At 35.7% G+C, this 21850-nt stretch overlaps 1 non-coding gene across 1 annotated transcript; it reads left to right on the top strand.

Moving 5' to 3' along the window:
* Positions 1-814: 814 nt before the first annotated feature.
* On the top strand, positions 815-921 carry LOC141698912 (small nucleolar RNA R71). The gene has a single exon (XR_012565409.1). It is a non-coding gene; the product is annotated as a small nucleolar RNA R71 (small nucleolar RNA).
* The last annotated feature ends 20929 nt before the right edge of the window (positions 922-21850 follow it).

Here is a 21850-nt window from a genome sequence, read left to right on the forward strand (position 1 = left end):
TTCAGCTTCGACTTCTTTTGCCTTTTCAGCATCAGCTACTTTTCCAGACCTTAAGGTAATAGCCTTAACTTGCTCTTTAGCTTCCTTCCTGCCTGGTACTTCCGTGTCACTGGGAAGAGTGCCAGGTTGATGATTGAGCACTGCATTGGCTAATTGACCGATTTGATTTTCCAAGGTCTTGATAGAAACCGCCTGACTCTTGCACAACAACTTAAGTTCCTCAAAATCAGCACTAGTAGGTGCAGCTGCACTTCCCTGTTGAGGATATGATTGTCTTGTAGCATACTGCTGTGGTTGCTGGAATCCAGGTGGGTTAAACTGTTTACTCACTCCTTGCTGATATGGTGGCTGAATAGCATTCTGATTATTTCCCCAGCTGAAATTTGGATGATTTCTGTTGTTAGGATGATAGGTCGCTGGCACAGGCTGCTGTTGTCGCTGATAATTATTCACATACTGAACAGATTCGTTGACAAGAGAACACTGATCCGTAGCATGAGAACCTGCACAAAGCTCACAAACCATAGCTATTTGATTAACTCCATACGTAGCCAAAGAATCAACCTTCATTGATAGCGCTTGGAGCTGGGCTGCAATAGTGGTGGCTGCATCAACTTCCAGAATACCTGCTACCTTGCCTGATGTCATCCTCTGAGTTGGGTTTTGATGCTCATTTGCAGCCATCGTCTCAATAAGATTGTACGCCTCAGTATAGCTTTTAGCCCATAAGGCGCCTCCAGCTGCTGCATCGAGCATGGGCCGAGATTGAGCCCCCAAACCATTATAAAAACCAGTGATTACCATCCAATCCGGCATTCCATGATGTGGACATTTTCTCAACATTTCCTTGTAGCGTTCCCAAGCCTCGCACATAGATTCTGTAGGTTGCTGCGCAAACTGAGTGAGAGCACTCCTCATAGCAGCAGTCTTTGCCATTGGATAAAACTTCACCAGAAACTTTTGCGCAAGATCTTGCCACGTAGTGATTGACCCAGCTGGTTCAGAATGTAACCAGTCTTTAGCCTTATCCCTCAGTGAGAATGGGAAAAGCCTCAACTTGATAGCCTCATCAGTCACGCCATTATACTTAAAAGTGCTGCAGATCTCGACAAAATTCCTTATGTGCATGTTGGGGTCTTCAGTTGCCGCTCCTCCAAAAGAAACAGAATTCTGCACCATCTGTATAGTGCCCGGCTTGATTTCAAAGGTGTTAGCTTGAATAGCCGGATGAAGGATGCTTGACTGAATGTCATCAATTTTAGGCCGAGAAAAATCCATAAGAGCTGGATCAGCTTGAACAATATGATCTCCCATGTTTACTGGTTCTTTCTGCTCAGTTCCTGAATCCGAATCCTCAAAATCTAACTTCTCCGGTGTATCAAGAACTTCGTCTTTCTCCTCAGCTGTATCTAAGGTCCTCTTGCGAGCACGAGAACGAGTTTGCATAAACGCACTAAAGTACCTGAAACACAACCGAAAAGAGTAATTAACTACTACGTCCTAATCACTGAGTCCTAATGACCAATGATGGTAAGTACATAAACTAAACAAATACGCCGAGTCCCCGGCAGCGGCGCCAAAAACTTGTTAGGGCGAAATCACGCACTAATATTCACGCAAGTATACGCGTTCGCAAGTAATATAGAATACTTTCTAGTTCGTTCCCTCAGAGACTCAGACTAAGTTATTGTCTAATTTAACTCACTCACCAATGTATGATTACTTCTCAATGTTAAGATAGTAACACTTAAAATTGTTGATTAAATATTAACTATAATTAACTACTTAATTAACCACTTAACTAACACTGCAATTTATCAATAATAAAACACTCATGAGATCACAACTTCATTATTACTTCCTTCTATAGCCATAGTTATTACCTTTAGCATGTGACAGTGATGATATTAATCGAATAACACAAAACTGATAAAAGCCAACTTTCATTGTACTAATACCATTCTACCAAACATCCACAATTAAGATAGAAATTGAATAGTCATCAATTATGTTGAGTTCCTATATGTCTACAGAAATTGACAACACAACGATTTAAGCACAAGTTATCCCTTTTGATTACATAGGGCAAATAAAACTGTTAGAGTTACCCACTAATCATGCACAACGTACATGAACCTATGCTAGCATGGCAAGTTCTAAATCTCAAGATCCACTGTCGCTTCGCAAGAGATTAACACCCTATCTTATATGTTCGCGACGCACATAAGACGAATACGCACAACCAATACTAGATATCATGCAATCATCACACACTAAAGTATTAAACAATTAACTAAAGAATTCCATAATAAATCCGTTGCAACCCCATGATCACGATTAGCCCATAATAGAACTTATCGCCATCATGGGTTCATATGAAATCATGATAAACGAACACAAAAAAATAACAACTAAACTAATTATATTAAAACAGAGTACGTCACAAGAGTAAATAAGTCAAAGCAAGAAAACTAGCATCCAACGTTACAACGAAACAAGAATCACAAGAATATATGCTTCCTCTTCGTTGTTGTGTGCTAAATCGGTCTTCTTCCTTATCTCCTTCGCTTCTTGCAAAACACAATCTAAAACATAATCCCCTCTTAATACTCTGTGAAAAACGTCTCAAATCTACTTATATAATAGTCCCATAAAACTCAGATTACATAGAAGTTGGAAGCCAAACAGAAGTAGAAGTCTAAAACAATATATTATTTTCCCCGACCCTGCGCGGCCGCTCAGCATTTCTGCGCGGGCGCGCAAGGCTGCTGCGCGGCCGTTCAGCATTGCTGCGCGGGCGCGCAGGACCCTACTGGAAAATTTCCAGGTTTGCTCCGTTTCTTCGCCGTAATCTGCCCGTTCTTTTCCTCTCGCAATGGTGAACACATGCCAATGCTTATTCTTAATGATTCCTCCTCCGAAATGCAACTAATACCCTGAAATGCATAAACACTAGAAAAACGCATCAAATACACAAAATACTTGATTTCAAGACACCAATTTAAGCCATTTTAAGACGTTCTAAGTGGTATAAAATGCCACTTATCAATAAGCGGTAATTTGCATATACCCTTAATATAGGGGACCCAAAGGTGAACTTTTTCTAAAATCGGGAGTCGAGGCTCCCGAGTATAATATATATATATTTATATATATATATGAATAGTTTTCAAAACTATGAATCGAATAAGGTTTATTCGATAACTTTATTTTATTATTGAATATTATCTTGAATATTCATTCGAGGGCTTATGACCCCGTTTATTTATTATTGAATATTATCTTGAATATTCATTCGAGGGCTTATGACTCCGTTTATTTTATTAATGAATATTATTTTGAATATTTATTCGAGGACTTATGACTCTGATTATTTACTAGATAATATTCTTTATTTTATTAAAGAATAATGTGTCGATAATCAAACTTACTTTTCATTATTCAAATAAAGATATTACTTTCGTATAAGTACATCTTTGATTATTTAAGATTCATTTCGAGTATAAGTTTTACAACTTCTACTTCAATTATTTTTATAAAGATTATTCTTTATGGGAATATTATTTAAATAATAATATTCAGATATTTTCTAATATATTGGGACTGATTTATTTTATTAAATCAGCATTACTCCAAACATTCTTAAAAATGTTTTGCGAGTCTTCAAAATGATTTTAAAAGTTAGAACGGATCCCAAAACTCTTTTTTTATATATTTAAGATCTTCCTTTCAAAGGGTATTTAAATATTCGCTCAAAACCTAAGGGATCCGGCTCTGTGGTGTGTTTTATATTCGCAACAAGGTTGCTGTCTTGATAAAAGAGTTTTTGATTACTTACCCAATACTCGGGAAGTAAAATTCTTGGAACAAGTTAATCCATTAACAGGCATCGCCTGGGAAATATCGGTGAGTTTTCCTTTCCAACTAGATACGACTTCTTGGTGGAGCCGTATCAATAAGTTTCTACTTGGGAAAAGTGGGGACGAGCCTTACGTTTCAGAGTCATGGATTTCATCTGAACTAGGAGTGGCGTAAGTGGTCGAGTGGCGCCGGCCCATCCTAATTATATTGGCCCAAATGGCCTGGAAGTTCCGCTAAGACGGTCCATTCCTTAGGAGTCCAGTGTTTGGTTGACAAGTAAATCCGTCAGGTTCTCCTCTACATGTAGAAAATGGCGGAGTTATACTACTGCGACTGATCATCGTAAGTGGTCTTCCTGGCGCGACAAACTCCCGTAATGAGTTCATCATCCAGTTGGATATTTCTGCAACACTACCCAGAGCACCTCGATAGAAAGGCTACGGTTGGGCGATTGTTGAGTGTTGGCAGGGTCAAGCTTTCAAAATGATGTTTGCATCAAATGAAGTATCTCGTAACTTCATTTTATTTTGATGATATTTTATAGATTGATTCTATACAAGTTTTGTCTTGTAGCTTAATCTATGGGATGAACTAATTATAACTTGAATGGTGGTAGTTCAAGTAGTATTCAGAAAAGATATAAGTATATTGGAGTATCTTGTAACTTCATCTTTTAAACTTATATCTAGTAAATGATTATCTTATGCATGACAAAGATTTTCAGAAAAATGTTGAGACAAGGTTAGATATATGAGATCACCTTGCAACAATATTTTTTACAGTTATAAACTGGAACTCTGTGTATATTATGCATGGAAGAGGACTTCCAAGATTTTGAAAAGTATATATATATATTTACTGAATATTTTGTGACTTGGTCGTGGTAAGATATCAAACTTGGTTCATTTCTTCTTGACCAAGACTTTCATGAGTACTATGAGAATGCTCATATATTGTAAATCATTATACATATTATTTTGGTGGGCTTATTGCTCACCCTTGCTTTCTTCTTTTATCACACAACATCAGATAGACAAGATGAACAGGACCAAGCTTCCAATTCGCAAGCGGTTAGAAAATGTTCCGCAGTTTTCTGGAAGCGTTGATGCCGCCGTAGCTGAGGTAGGAGCTACCAATAGGCTAGGTTTTCAACTATTGATGAACCAGACTTATGTATACTATGAATTGTAATAATGGCAAAGAAATGTAAATTTATTCAGAACCTTCTTGAGGTGTAATGGCTTATTATGTGGAATAAAATGACTTGTGTTATTTTTTTGGGTATTCATCTCTGAGACTATAACTTGCGGTGTGTGTGTGTATATTATGGGGTCACAGTACGCAGTAATTGGTTGATTGTTAAGATTAAGTGTTGTTAAGGGATATGGAACTCGTGACAACCTGAATCCCCGACCCCGGATTTGGTGGTGTTACAGCAGGGCAACAGGAAAAACATCCTAGTTTTGGACAGTGGATGTTCAGGACATATTACTGGAAATAAAGCCCTGCTATCAGACTTTGTGGAGAAAGCTGGCCCAAGTGTTTCTTATGGAGATGGCAACATTGGAAAAACCTTGGGATATGGAAATATCAATCTGGGGAATGTCATCATTGAAAAAGTAGCTCTGGTCTCAGGACTTAAACACAATCTGCTCAGTGTTAGTCAAATCTGTGACAGAGGTTATCATGTGGATTTCTTTGAAGAACACTGTGAAGTTGTAAGCAAATCTACAAGCAAAGTTGTTCTGAAAGGATACATGCATGGTAATATTTATGAAGCCAAGCTTTCAACAAGTACTGATGGTTCTGCAATCTTTCTGTTAAGTAGGGTATCAATTGAAGAAAGCTGGAATTGGCATAAGAAACTCTCTCATTTAAATTTCAACAATATAAATGAACTAGTCAAGAAAGATCTTATGAGAGGACTGCCAAAATCAGTATTTGCTCCTGATGGCCTTTGTGATTCATGTCAGAAGGCTAAACAAAGAAAATCTTCATTCAAGAGCAAGACTGAATCATCAATTCTTGAGCCTTATAACCTACTACATGTTGATCTATTTGGTCCAGTGAATGTCATGTCTATTGCAAAGAAGAAATATGTTATGGTCATAGTGGATGAGTTCACCAGATACATATGGGTGTATTTCTTGCACACAAAAAGTGAAACTACATCTATTTTGATTGATCACGTCAAGCAACTGGTTAAATTGGTCAAAGATTCTGTGAAGATTATAAGAAGTGATAATGGCACTGAGTTCAAGAATTTGATCATGGAAGAGTTCTGCAAAGACCATGGAATCAAGCAGGAATTTTCTGCTCCTGGAACTCCATAGCAAAATGGAGTTGTTGAAAGAAAGAATAGAACTCTTATTGAAGCTGCACGAACTATGCTTGATGAAGCAAAGCTACCAACCTATTTTTGGGCTGAAGCTGTGCAGACTGCTTGTTTCACTCAAAATGCAACACTCATTAACAAGCATGGAAATACACCATATGAGATGGTGAAGAAAAAGAAGCCAAATCTGAAGTATTTTTATGTATTTGGAAGCAAGTGTTTTGTTCTTAAGACTCATCCTGAACAGCTATCCAAGTTTGATCTAAAAGCTGATGAAGGAATTTTTGTTGGATATCCACTTTCCACAAAAGCCTTCAGAGTCTACAATTTAAGAACAAGGGTTGTCATGGAATCTATCAATGTCTCTTTTGATGATAAGAAGATTACTGGACTTGAAGATTTCAATGATCATGATCAGCTGAGATTTGAAAATGAAGATTTAAATTCTGATACTGTAAATCCTGACAATCTAAATCCTGATACTGCAAACTCTGATGGATTAAACTCTGATGTTATTGAAACTGTGGTGATTACGCTAAAGGAAGATGCACCTGTACAGGGGAGCATACTGAAGATACAACCACATCTCAAGAAGCATCAGAACCTACAACTGGCTCTTCAAGTTCAGATTCATCAAGTTCTGATGAGCCAAGTTCTGATAATTCTGGAAACTCAAATTCTGAAGGATCCAACTCAGAGAGCATAATTTCAGGGGGATCATCAGAAAATGTTGATGAAGACAGCATGGATCATGGGGGAGCATCCAGTTCTAGAGAAAACCTTCCATCTGCAAGAAAGTGGACTAAATCATATACACCTGACTTAATTATTGGAAATCCTGATGTAGGTGTCAGAACTAGAACAACTACATCAATGATATTGAGCTTAGTTAAGTTTACTTTGTGTATCTTATTATTAAGTCAAAAACTAGAATAGTGCTTCTTATCTGTTAAGTTCTAATGTTAGTAAATCTGATGGATGTACTAAGTGCTGATAAACCTCACTTATCAAAAGAAAAAGGAAAAGAAAAAGAAATAAAAATCAGGTACTCCTTTGAGATCTAGAGTAAAAATGTGGAAGGGAAGACCCAAGTGCATTGCTGGTATTAAGTAATATGCATTAGAAAAGAAAAATAAAATTTTCTTGGTGAGTTTTCACACTCTATGATTACTGGAGAAATACTATGATAATAGCATAAATTCTGATAAGCAGTCGTGACTCACTTACACTGAGAAGCCACTGTAAAAAGGAATTTCAAAAGATGCATAAAATGAGCACAAAATAGTTGAGGTGGACTCATGCATGAACTCATTCTAAAAGTAGACTTCAGAATACTAACAGATTTTGAGCAAAGTTCTTAGTTATGCCTTATTTCTAAGATGTACTGAAGTGAATCAGACTTTAATCTTTATCTGATATTTAGCTTACTGCACACACATACACTCCATATGAATGATGAAAATTACTGTGGTGATAAATGTTGTTTTAGATGAACAGGTTAAGTGTCAGTTGCATAAATTCTGAGGACAAGTTATGATGGAAATTCTGACGACTAATTTCCGAAGAAACAAAATCAGTATTTGTGTGAAGAATTACAGGAATAGACATTCACTTTTCGAGTTAAGGAGCCATATTCAGATGACTATTAAGTTCTGATAAGTCTAAGTTCTTCTATTAAATCCTGATTCTTTACTTGACTTATTTGTGGTTAAAATCTGAAATAGTCATATTTAAAATCAGAATATGTTTGAGTGAGATATAAACAGTCAACATAATTTGGGTTAGTGGTACTCGTAAATGAATAGTAATTTTTATTTGTTTTGTGTGCTCATTGACTCCTGTTTTAAGCTTCCAATGGCTGTCATAATTGCTCATCAGTCTAGGGAGTCGAGGGGTCATCATTTTTACTTGTAATTGTTGCCCAGTTCTCGCGTCCCTTGGTATTCCATTGGCTATTTAAACCAATGATTCATTCCAGCCAAAACATTCTTTACTTTCTCACAAACTCACTCTCTTTTTATTCTTATATTCAAAAATGGCTGAATTTGGTTGGTTTTACAACTATGGCACTGAAACTGTGCATATTTTTCAAAATGGAATTCCGACCGCATATCCTCATAATCTCTAGATTCAATTTCCAGAGATCATTAAAAATGACTTGTTGACTGTCCAAAGAGATCTACATCTCTGTTATCTCCGTCAGCAAGAACGGATCATCCGTCTTGCAGTGATTTTCGTTAGCAGCAGAAGGAGTTAGTCGTTAGGCCTCTTAGCTTAGGACTAAAGCTGTTGATGTTAGGCATTTTAGACTAGGGCAATCTTTTAATTTTATGAATGTAATTTAAGTTTCATGAAATGTATTAATTTGATATATTAATGAAATTTTCCTTTATTGCAAGATTTTGTCTCTGAGTCGTTTCATATTCTGATGAATTTTTAAATCCTGATATTACTTATATTCTGATGACCTTTTAAATTCTGATAATAATCAAGTTCTAATGCTGACATGGCAGTATTTATTTACTTGGTTTATTTTTGGTCATTACCTCATTGGTCATATTTTTACTGAATATTGGTAAAGCAGTAATAATCATTTATTTAGTGGGAATAGTTTTTTTAAAAAATTTAAAACAAAACTAAACGTCCTTGATTAATGGGATTACTTCGTTAGCAGAACAGTTTTTTTTTCTCCTTGAAAACTGCATGTGATAAGTAATGATTACTGAATACCCGTGCCCATTAATTATCTTTTACTGCTGCATGTTTGACAGGTGTCTCAACGGCTATTTTTTTCCGTGTATAAGTAAAAGAGAGAAAAGATTGTAAAATATTTTATTCCCTTTCATACTCTATCTCTCTCTCTCTTTACTCTTATTCTCTCTCACAACTACTGACGATTTATCATACAGACATTCTATCAAACACCTTACAGACAACCTCATTTCTCACTTATTTCTCATGGCACCCAAAGATTTAATTGTAGATGGAGCCAAGTTTGTACCTAACAACTATGCTGCAATCTTAAACAAGGCTGAAACTCCATCTGATTTGCACTTTGTGCAAGATTTTCTAGCAAATAGTGAGATTGGGTATGCTTTGACCCAACCTCAAGCCATTTCAAGCCAACAAGTTCTGACGTTCTGGCGGACTGGACATTTTGATAATGGTGGTGCTACTGGTACTCCAAGCATCATTTTTGAAGTGAATGATGTTGAGCATGTGGTTACTCCTGGAGCAGTTGGTAAAGCTCTCCACTTACCAGAAGGCTGTACTTTTTCCACAGTGGAGGAACCTGTTCTATAACAGCTCATGGCCAGTTTGGGTTATGAGGGAAGTTTGGGAAAGCTTAGACAATTGAAAAGAGCAAAAATCAGGAAGGAATGGAGCTTTTTCTTCGATTGTATCACTAAGGCATTCGCCAATAAGTGCTCCAATCGGGTATGCTCTTATTCATCAAACCCACTTTGATTTTGCAAGTGTTGTGCTAGGTTTCATAGGGGATAGGATGACAGAAGATAGGAATATAGTGTACTTTGCTAGATTCTGTCAGCTTATATATAATTTCTGTTGTGCTGATGAACCCCAACCTACCACTGATTTAATTCCACCTTTTAAACTTGTAAAACGGGATTTTAATGATTTGTTAAATGCTGACATAAAGAAACAAGTGGTTAGACCCTTACAGATACCTCAGTCTGTAAAACAGATCCTGGTCAATGCTGATCCTCAAACCTACACATCTGTTTTCCCTGATGTTCAACCCACCAGCACATCCCAGCCACCACAACAACCATCAGACCATACAACACCTACACCTCAAACTTCTCAAACATAACCCTCCATCAGAATATATTTCAAACCATCACAGACATCTCAACCTTCACCATCAGCACATCATGTGCGGCCTTCATCTTCCAAACCTAAGAGGACAAAGACTGTTCCTCAGACACAACAGAAGAGAAGGAGGATTGTTCTGAGAGATGAGTCAGACAGTGAGGAACAGGTTCCTGTATCAGAACCTGTTGTTGAAGAAGCTGAGAAGATTTCCTCTCAGAAGGATGTTAAAACTGGGAGTTCTAAGCTTCTCAAAAGACTTAGAAGGATGTATTCTGATGAAACTCCCAAAGTCTCTCCACCTTCAAAGAGACATAAAAAGCAAAGAGCCAGGAGGCCTGTCAGTGTATCATGACATTCTGAAGAAACTCTGGTAGAAGGAGCTAAGAAAGGGGGTCAGGAATCTCTGATCCCAACAGAACCAGTTATTGTTGATTTTCTTCCTTCAACACAACCAGAACCTACTCAAGACAGAACACCTACTCCTCATGTGTCTCCTGTAAATGAATCAGTACATACTGAAAACCCAGGCACCAGTGCTGAGATTGATATTCATAACCTAGTTGTGCCTGAGGTTTTGTACTTAGAAGCTCCACCAGCTCCAATCACTCCACCACCAACACCGCTTCTTGATGCTGATTTTAATCCAGAATTGCCCACAACACCTTCTCTGCATCTAGATACTAAAGATCAGATTTTAGGTGAGCATCAGAATATGGTTGTTGATCAAAACTTAGTTGGAGATCAGCACTTAGAGGATGATGTTGAAGTCTCAATAGCCTCTCATACTATTCTTTTATCAGAAGAAGCTGCTGATGCCGATTCTATAAGTTCTGATGCTGCTAATGATGAAGTTACTGGTGAAGCTGCTGTTACAAATATAGATGCTGATGCAGCTGGTCCATCAGGACATGCACCTCAACAAACTGTTCATAAAGCTGAGATAGTCAAGAAGTTTGTTACAGGGGAAGCACCAGTACCTTGGAGTGAAACTCTTAGAGGACAGGAGTGGACTAAGGAGTGGGACACAGTTATTTTTGTTCCTTCTGAAAAGATTCTTGCTGAGCATCTTGCAAAAGCTGATGAAATGTTGATAACTGATGATTTCAAGACATAGCTGAGAGTTACTGCATTGAGTACAAGGCACCTTCAAGGTCAACACTCAATAACTCATGACAAGGTGAAAAAAAATTAAGAAAACTTGATCCAGCAAGATATGAATCTGAAACTTGAAAAGAAAAGGTTTTTCCAACCTACCTTTGACAGAATTGCCTACATTGAGAAAACCCAAGAGAAGCAACAGTCTCAGATTGATGAAATTTTGAAAATCAAGCTTCTCATCAAAATCAACTCAATGAGATCCAATCCTCAGTGGAATTGCTTATCTCTCTTCTATTACCTGCTGATGCCAAAAAGGGGGAGAAAGTAATTAAGTCCAAATACAAACCTATCAGGACACTGAAGGGAAATGATGATGGAAAAGATGATCCGGGAAACTCTGGAATGGGTGGAGGTCATGGTCAAGGTAGAGGTCTTTCATCAAGTAAAGATGGAAGTATAAGTCAAAGAACAAGTTCTGATACTGGGAGAAGAATAACTTCTGATACTGGTAAAAGGATAAGTTCTGATGAATATCTGGAACTTGATGAGGAGATTTCAAGACAGTTATTTCTGAAAGAAAATCCAGGAATGGATTTTGAGAGTCTAAAGGAAGAAGAAGCTAGACTTAAGTTAGAAAAAGTCAACTCCAAATCTGAAGCTTCTGTTGTTAAAAAAACACTTCCTAAGGCTAAAGGCATTGTGATAAAAGAAAGGACAAATCCTGAGGCAACTAAGGCCAAATCACAAATGGAGTTAGATTCAAGGTCTAAGGGCAAAGAGAAAGTTGGTGAACATATAAAGGTTTACGTGCCTCCTATGGATGAAGAAATATCTGTTGAAGATGCTAATCCTACTCTGATTTCAAAGAAAATTTCTCAAACAACCTCTGACATGGCTCAAGTTGTTCAGAGTCAAGATATAGTAAGTTCTGATATGACACTGAAGCAAGCAACCTCTGACATAGCTCAAGTTGGCTTGATATTAGAAGATAAGTTAAAGGAAACCTCTGACATTGCTCATGTTAAATCCTCAAGGTTACTCTTACCAGGATTCACTAAAGCCAAACAGACTCAATCTTTGAAGACTGCAACAAGTGGTTTTGAAGCAAGAGTGGTTACAGGAAAGGAAGCAAGAGATAAATCTGGATTAGGTAGTGCTGATGAAAGAAGAGTGCAGAACACAACCAATGATCCAACTTCCTTAAGTGAACCAGGTGTTGGAGCAACTCCTGAAAGATTGAATCAACTTGAATCTATACAGATGGTTTACCATACCTTCTTGAAAGAATACATCTTATTATATTTCATGACAGATGGAAGGGTTTACCACATAAGGGATAATGCTATACCACTGAAGTATTTTGAGGAACTAGAACATGTTCTATTCTTACTTCAAGTGAAGAACAGATTAACAGAAAGTGCTGAAAATTATTTGAAGACTCAAATTCAGAGACAGAAGATGCTTTATTCTGTAAAGTCTGACAGCACATACTGTCCCAAGTACAGAGATCACAAGGGTGATATTGTTGAGATGAAGCCTAACTCTGCTAAGATTATAACACTCTTTCTGGGTTATAAGGCTGTAGGATTCAATCTTGAGTCTGACAAGGCATATTTAATCAGACTGGATCAGGACATAAGGAAAGCCAGAATAAATGATCTCAGGGCTGCTATCTTTCAAATTGGTGAAGATACAGTTGAATTGAAGAATGCAAAAAGGAGGATGATTGATGAACTTAAATATGCTGAGAGATGTTTGTTAAAGAACTATCTCAGAACAACTCCTGATATCAAAGAGATCAGTAATTGAAGCCAAGTCAAGATCTACAACTGCTCAAATTCTGATGTGTATACAGACTGAAGTTGTTATCAGAAGTTAAAGTTGGTAAAGCTTTAAGGACTGTAAGTTGTAGTTATCTAGTCAAATTCTCATGCATTTGTACTTAATGTTTTTGACATCATCAAATATCTTTTAAACTTGTATATTATGCTAATTTACAAGTTGGGGGAGATTGTTAGATATATTTGATAATGTCATGTCTAATATGATTTGTGTTTAGTTTTTCAGATCTTACTTAAATAGGACAAATCAGTACTTAACTGGAAATCAACACTTATAGTGAAGTCAGAACTTAAGTGGTCAGAACTTAAGTTATCAGGAGATATTTATCAGGAGATAATATCATGACTTAAGGAGACTTTCAGATAAGGAAGGCAGATGATTGAAAGGAAAGAAGATCAAGACAAACGCAAGAAGAGATATGCATGAAGAAGGAATTATATGAAGAATAGAATACTTGGAAGAAAAGATATCTGATTGATATATTTTAGGAAGCATAATTATATTCCATATCAATTAGCGATTATCTTGTAACTGTGTAATATATAAACACAGACATAGGGTTTACACTATATGTGTTATCATTATCGAGAATAATATTCGTTGTAACCCTAGCAGCTCCCGTGATATTTGTTCAACACTGAGAGATGACAGTTCTATATTGTAACAGAGTTTATTATATTGAATAAAGTCTATTTTCTGTTACTTGACTTCTTTAATTCGATTTGATTGTGATAAACATTGTATTCAACCCCCTTCTACAGTGTGTGTGACCTAACAGTAATATAAATCAATTAATTAAATAATTAATTAATCAATTTATAAAATAAATAAAACTGATTTTCTAATTAAAATTAAATAAAAATAATTCTCAGTATCATTTGTCAGAAATCTATCTCTGACAATTATGGATCAAAACCGGGTTTTAAAACCGGGTTGAAATCGGGTCACCAGGAACAATCCGGATCGGGATGAACTGGCCGGAAAATTCCCAGAATCCGGCGAGTTCCCTGGACTCCGACCATGTTCCGTTGAGACTCAAATCTTCACCGTTTGAGGTGATTTTTGAGGGTTTTTTATTGAAAATCACACCAACATTTCAGTCCAACAATTAGTTAGCCAAAATCATCCCATCAATGATTTCTCCGGTCAAAATCGATTGAACACCGGCCAAACTCCGGCCAACATCCCATCTTTCGATTCTGTACATGAAAATCTATGTTTTATAGTGCAAATCAAAGCTTGTGAACTCTACAATCAAACCCCTAAAATCTCAGGAACCAAATATTCACCAAAATAAAAAATGTATAAATTAAAAAATGAACATAGACCCTAATAATCGAAAATCACTATTCAGGAATTGTTCGTTCAATTAAACACCATGAATCGATTGCAAATAACATCAAGAAACTATATCAATCATCAAAACATCATAATAACCTTAGAATCAAAAAACCATAATTCGAACATAAACCCTAGAATTCGAAAATAAAAAATAACGAATTAAAACTTGAAATTGATGATAAAAACAGAAAGAAAAGATTAAAACCTTCGATTTGGATACTCGAATCACTTGATTTGATGTAGTAATCAGTTCAAAATCTTCGATTGAATCCTCGACCGAATCTGTTCTACCCGACCCGATGTGCAGAGAATTTTAGAATTTTCTGATTTTTAATTACTTAATTAATAATAATTAAATAAAAAATTAGGCTATTTATAGTAGTAAAATTAATAGTCCTAGTTAAAATTAAGGCCCTAATTCTACATATTTTAAAATTAATTAGCCCATAATTTTATAATTTTTGAGTATTAACATTTAATTTTTAAAAAAATTATATATACAATATATATGCCAAAATTTTCCAAAAATTGTGAATAATACAAAAATACAAAGAAATGGTATAAATGAAACTCCTATAATTTTATAAAAATAAAAATGTGATTTTTGTGGGGTTTTTAACACCCAATGGGGCCCGGAAAAGTCATTTTTCACGAAACGAGAAAATTTATAAAATATCTAGATGTTCAGAATAACACGATGGTACAAGCCGTTTAATGAAAAACAAAGCCCATCATTTTATTTGAAATATCAGCTATAAAATCATAATTCGGGTCGTATAACTTTTTATACGAAAACTATAAATACAAAATAAAATATCTGAAAAATATCCTGAAAATACCCGGACGATACAGAATGCACGTAACACGTAGCAGTTAGGGTTTTACTACTAATTACATATAAATGACACATTAACACACATAATTTATTATAGATATGATATAATACAAGCGTAATTTTCCCAGACATTACATTTTGGGATTGCTGACCCAACGCTCGCTACATGGGTATTAATGCATAAATCTTTAGGGATCTCGACCATTACACAGTTAAATAAGCCACTTAAATATAAATGTGTGTACAGTATGGTTTGCAAAGTCTTTTGGCGGTCGTAACTCACTTACACTGAGGAGCCACCCAACCTTTAGACTAAGTTTGTGAAGTCTTATGGCGTAATACACTTACACTGAGGAACCACTTAACCTTAGACCGAGCATATATAAAAAAACCATATATAGTTATAAAGTAGTATTGTATCAATAAAGAAGACACATAATTCCTTTGTTAACCCTGAATGATGGCTAGTGCTTAGTAACAAAGTGTTTAAGATCTATTCTAATTCTCAATTTGGGAGCTATTAACTCGCATGACTTGTCATGCTGAAACTTGTATGTCTTTGTTCTTGGTTCAGTAGAGAGCATGTTGTTAAGCTAAGCACACACGCACACACGTATGTGCTTGTGTTAGCTATGTGGTGATATTGTGGTGTGAGCTTGATGTGTCTAAACTTGTTGCATTTTCTGAAGGTAATATCTAACTTGGAATATACTATTATATTTGAGATCTTTTGTATTTTCGATCATTTAGGTGCATATTTTATGGGTTAAATGGATTTTGTGGGTACATTCACTATAGGCCCTCACGAGACCTTACTCGTCCACTAGGGCTACCTTGGGGTTTAAAGTGCTTGTTGCATATGCCGAATGCAACCGTGATCACCTTACGAAAGTGGTATTAGATAATAATACATAGTAATCATATTACTCGGGGACGAGCAAAGGTTAAGTTGGGGGATATTTGATGCATGACTAATTTATAGTTCTTTTATGTCATGTTATGCTTCTTTTACCTTGTTTTGTGATGCTTTAGTCCTAAATAATTAGTACTAGTTATTATTTAACTTAGATAGATGCTAAGACTTAATTTTTTATGTTTATAGGGAATTATGGAAGAAGAAGGTGCAAAAGAGAGGAGTACATTATAAAAGAAGAAATTAAGGGAGTTCCGGACCTGAGCTTGGAGGCTCAGGGCCTGAAGAAATCAGTGGAGAAAATGCACTTACCTCAGTGCCTGAGCTTGTAAGTTCAGGGCCTAAGAAAAGCAGATTTGAAGAATAAGGAGTCCAAGGCCTGAGCTCTTCTGAAGAGGCCCTGAGGACATCATTTAGGACCTGATGATGTTGAGGTTCATGGCCTGAGCCTGACAAAAATTGTAACTCAAATAGATTTCTACTTTATTTTAATTTTTTTTTAGTTACCTTGTATGATTGGAAAAAAGGTACCATCTGAGTATAAAAACAATTAGTTAGGGTTTTATAGAGAGGAGACGTATTGAGAGAGGCTAGAGAGAACTTGAACAAGGATTGAAGGGATTCACTCTAAGTTTGAGAGATTTCATCAAGTTGTATCTTTCTTAACTTTATACTCTTCTAATCATGATTTTGGATATTAATATATGTTTGTTTTCTTCCTTAATTATGAGTAGCTAATTTTATAATTCGAGAATTAGGCAGTATTCGTTGGTTATATATGTTTGTTTGATTGTAGTGCAAATTCTCTACTTTGCTAATCTATCATTGAGGGCTTAACCTAATTAAGGGAATCATGAACCTCTAATTGTATCGATAGGAGTTGTGATGAATTGGGAGATGAGTCATAATTCTTGTTTATGATATGATAGACATAGTTTAATTGTTGATTGGGAGATTAATATGTGAGCTATAAAATTATAATTCTTGGGTCTTAATAGTTTATAGTTATATTTCAATTGATCATGGGAGTGACTTTGGGATATATAGTTGTAGACATTCTTTTGTATCTTGGGAGAGAACAATGTAAACTTTAGAAGAGTTGTTTTTTAGAAAAGTATAAGGAGTAGATATTGTAATACATCAACAATCATTGAACTAATTGAAGAACCCTAGTTTTCGGGTTATTCTTCCTTATTTATAAATCTTTGATTTAATTACTTGACAGTTTAATTTAGTTAGTAACAAACACACCAATTATTTCTATACACGTCTAGACATTAAGAGATCGTATACTTGAATTAATATTGATTTAGTCTTTCTCTGAGAACGAACTTTACAAAAATACATAACAACAGTAGCTAACGCATTAAGAATCCCTCTTGGGAGGTACGTTCGCAAGAATGAAACTCAATGGAATTGATGGGGGCCCGCACAAGCGGTGGAGCATCTGCTTTAATTCGATGCAAAGAGAAGAACCTTACCAAGGCTTGACATGCCGCGAATCCTCTTGAAAGAGAGAGGTACCTTCGGGAATGCAGACATAGGTGGTGCATGGCTGTCGTCAGCTTGTGTCGTAAGGTGTTGGGTTAAGTCCCACAACAAGCGCAACCCCCGTATTTATTTGCCATCATTGAGTTTGGAACCCCGAACAGACTACCGGTGATAAGCCGGAGGAAGGTGAGGATGACATTAGTAAAATTTATGCTTGTAGAGAACTCTATGCATAGACATATATCAAGATCTCTACAATACTTATCGAGAATTCAAAATGAAGCTTGTCGAGAAGTCAGGAAAAAGACTTATCAAGAAATTTATCGAGAAGTCTCAAAATGACTTGTCGAGAAGTCATTTAGACTTATCGAGAACTCAGTTCTCTATATACTTTTGTTCTTTTCAGTTATGTCTTATATTAATTTTACACATTGAAAATGTAAATTAACAGTTAGACAGTTTTTCTCAGAATTTGAAAAATTCTAAGTTGAATTTTAAATTTTGAAAAATAAATATACAGGGAATTATGAAATATTTATAAATCATATTCCAGTTAATTTCTAATTAAATTAAATCAATTTTGATTTATCATAAATTAATCTGCTGCAACACATTAGCTGAGTTCTTGCTTTTAGGATGAAGAATTTAGCACTCTAATTTCACCTACAAGTCTAGTGAAAGTTGCTTCATCCAAAGGTTTAGTGAAAATGTCAGCTAATTGTTTTTCTGTTGGAACAAAAATGAGCTTCATTGTACCATTTGCAGTATGTTCTCTAATAAAATGATACCTTACATCAATGTCCTTAGTTCTAGAATGATTAACTGGATTAGAAACAATAGATATGGAACTAGTATTGTCACACATGATTGGAATTTTGTGTAACACTATGCCATAGTCCATTAGTTGATTTCTAATCCAAAACACTTGAGCACAATAACTTCCTCCAGCTATATATTCAGCCTCAATTGTACAAGTTGACATATATTGATGTTTCTTACTTTACCAAGATAAAAGTCTTTGTCCAAGAAATTGACAGCTTTCACTAGTACTCTTCCTGTCAACCCTGCATCCAACTAAATTTGCATTTATGTATCCAACGGCTTCAAAACCAGTTCCCTTAGGATACCACAATCCCAAGTTTGTTGTTCCCTTTAAATATCTAAAAATTCTCTTTACTTCCATCAAATGTGATTATTTGGGATTTGATTGAAATCTAGAAAACAGACATGTTGCAAACATAATGTTTGGTCTACTAGCAGTTAAATATAGCAAAGATCCAATCATTCCTCTATAGCCAGATATGTCTACACTTTTTCCTTTTTTATCTTCATCCAACTTGGTAGCTGTAGACATGGGTGTAGATGCAGGTGAGCAGTCAACCATTCAAAACTTCTTCAAGAAATTTTTAACATACTTGGTTTAACTGATGAATATGCCATCACTTCTTTGACTAACTTGAAGGCCAATGAAGTAACTGAGCTCTCCCATCACGCTCATCTCATATTCACTCTGCATGAGTCTTGAAATTCTTTGATATAACATCTCATTAATAGAACCAAAAATGATATCATACACATAGATTTAAAATGGGATAATGTCATCATCATGTTTCTTGTAGAATAGAGTTTTATCAATAGTTCCTCTAGTATATCCATGTTTGATCAAGAATTCTAATAGTGTGTCATACCATGCTCTATGTGCTTGCTTTAAACCATAGAGAGATTTTAACAATTTATAAACAAAGTCTGTAAATTATGGATCTTCAAAGCAAGGTGGTTGTTGCACATAGACTTCCCCTTCAAATTCACCATTGAGGAATGCACTTTTCACATCATTTGGAACACCTTAAAGTTGTAGTGTACAACAAATGTAAGGAAGATTCTTATTTTTTCAAGTCTTATAACTGGAGAAAAAGTTTCATCATAGTCAATTCCTTCTTCGTGTGAGTAGCCTTTAGCAACCAGCCTTGCTTTGTTCCTTGTCACAATTCCATTTTCATCCATCTTGTTCCTATACACCCATTTTATTCCAATAATGCTTCTGTTTGTTGGTGCTGGAACTAATTCCCAAACTTTATTTCTCTCAAACTGATTTAATTCTTCCTGTATGACATTTATCCAGTCAGGATCAAACAAGGCCTCTTTAGTTTTCTTTGGCTCAATTTGAGACAGAAAACATGCATGCAAACATTCATTTGCAGTAACACTTCTAGTTCTCACTCCAGCATTTGGATTACCAATTATTGCATCTCTAGTGTGACTTCTGTCCCATTTTATGGCGTGATCTTGTTGACTAGAATTGTTCTTATCATTAGCATGACTTGAAAAACCACCATCATCTTCTCCCCCTGAGTTTGTGCCATCAAACTCAGATGAAATTCTTTCTTGATTAGAATTTTCATTTTTATGGATCACCTGTTTAGTTGTTTCTTGCTCCATTCTATTTCTTGTGTTGATCTCAGCATCATCCTTAGAATCACTGTTAATATCGAGATTTTCAAACTTCAAAAGGCTTCAACTTCATTTTTATCAAGGCATTCCAAACCTGGACACTTATCATCACCACAAGCCACATCTGTGTTTTCCATAATTTTCCGTTGTTCAAGCAAATAAACTATGTTGGAAGTTCTTTCCAATGAATATCCCAGAAAAATTGCTTTAAAAACTTTAGAGTCAAATTTTCCCATATATTCAGAGTTGTCCTTGAGCACAAGGAATTTTCTTTCAAACACATGCAGATGCTTCACAGTAGGTTTTCTTTTCGATAGAATTGAGTAAGGTGATTTGCCAAAATTTTTGTTGATCAACTATCTGTTTTGAGTCTAGCATGCAGTATTCACAGCTTCTTCCCAAAAACATGTTAGCAGATTGGCATCTTGCAGTATTGTGCTGACAGCTTCAACCAGAGTTCTATTTTTCCTATCAACAACACCATTTTGTTGAGGTGTTCTTGCATCTAAAAATTCTTGAACAATGCCTTTATCTTTGCAGAATTCACTTTATGTTGTATTCCTAAATTCTGTGCCATTCTCACTTCTCAATCTCTTTACATAGTTTTGCTCTTTAGCCTGCTTTTCCACTTTCTTTATGTGCTCAATAATGATGTATGGTGTTTCATCCTTTGAATGCATAAATTCTACCCATGTATACCTTGAGTAGTCATCCACCATCACTATGGCATATTTCTTTCTTGAAATAGACAAGACATTAACTGGTCCAAACATGTCCATGTGAATAAGTTATAATGGTGCACTTATGGAATTCACATTTTTGCTTTTGTGACTGGACCTCTTCATTTTTCCTTTCTAACAAACCTCATACACTTCATCTTGAATGAATTCCAAATTTGGCATGTCTCTTACCATATCCTTTTTCACCAAGGTATTAATTTCTTTGTAATTCAGGTGAGAGAGTTTCGTGTGCCACATCTTGCTTTGCTCAATAGATGCTTTGGTATAGAAGCAACATATACCATCCTTGTTTGTTGAACTTAGATTTGCACTAAACAAGCTTCATTTCCTTACTCCTTTTAGAGCAGTTTCACCAGTCTTTTTACTGATAATTGAGCAATCTTCTTTTTCAAAATTCACCTTGAATCCGTTGTCAGTAAATTGGCTGACACTTAGAAGATTTACTTCAAATACGGCAACCAGTGTTATATCTTCTATGATAACATTTCCTAAAACCAGCTTCCATACCCATTGTGAATCCTTTGATGATGTCTCCAAAAGTCACCAATGGGCCATCCATCTCCTGAAATTATAATAGTAGGGCCTTATCACCTGTCATATGTCTGGAGCATCCATTTTCAATGATCTATATGACTCTCTTCATCTTGCCCTACACACAATAAGGATTAATTGTGTTTAGCTACCCAAGCAGTGTTGGGTACTTTCTTCTTTTTCATTGAAGTGGAAGAAGTAGAATTTGATGATAAAAAAAGAACAATGTTTATTGATTGATTTACATTTTCCTTTTTAGCTGTAGATCCAAGATTAACTTCTTTGAGGTCAACTCTCAGTTTATGATTGCTTATCATCACTTTCATATTGCAAGGAATGCAATCAAATTTATCACATAATGAATAGGGATCTTCAGCCAATGCCTCATTGTATTTGCAAGTTCCCAACTTTGGCTCACCAACAGCCTTTTTACAAAGGTGAGTTAGGTGATTTCTTGAGCCACATTTTTGACACTGCTTCTTGGGAGCATCTGTAACAAAAGCATAGTTGTTACTTTTGTTCACACCTATTTTACCATTCTTGTTCTTTTTCTTTTTCCCAGCATTCACAATCTT

The sequence above is a fragment of the Apium graveolens genome, chromosome 11 (assembly GCF_009905375.1).
Source record: "Apium graveolens cultivar Ventura chromosome 11, ASM990537v1, whole genome shotgun sequence".
In the NCBI taxonomy this organism is placed as follows: domain Eukaryota; kingdom Viridiplantae; phylum Streptophyta; class Magnoliopsida; order Apiales; family Apiaceae; genus Apium; species Apium graveolens.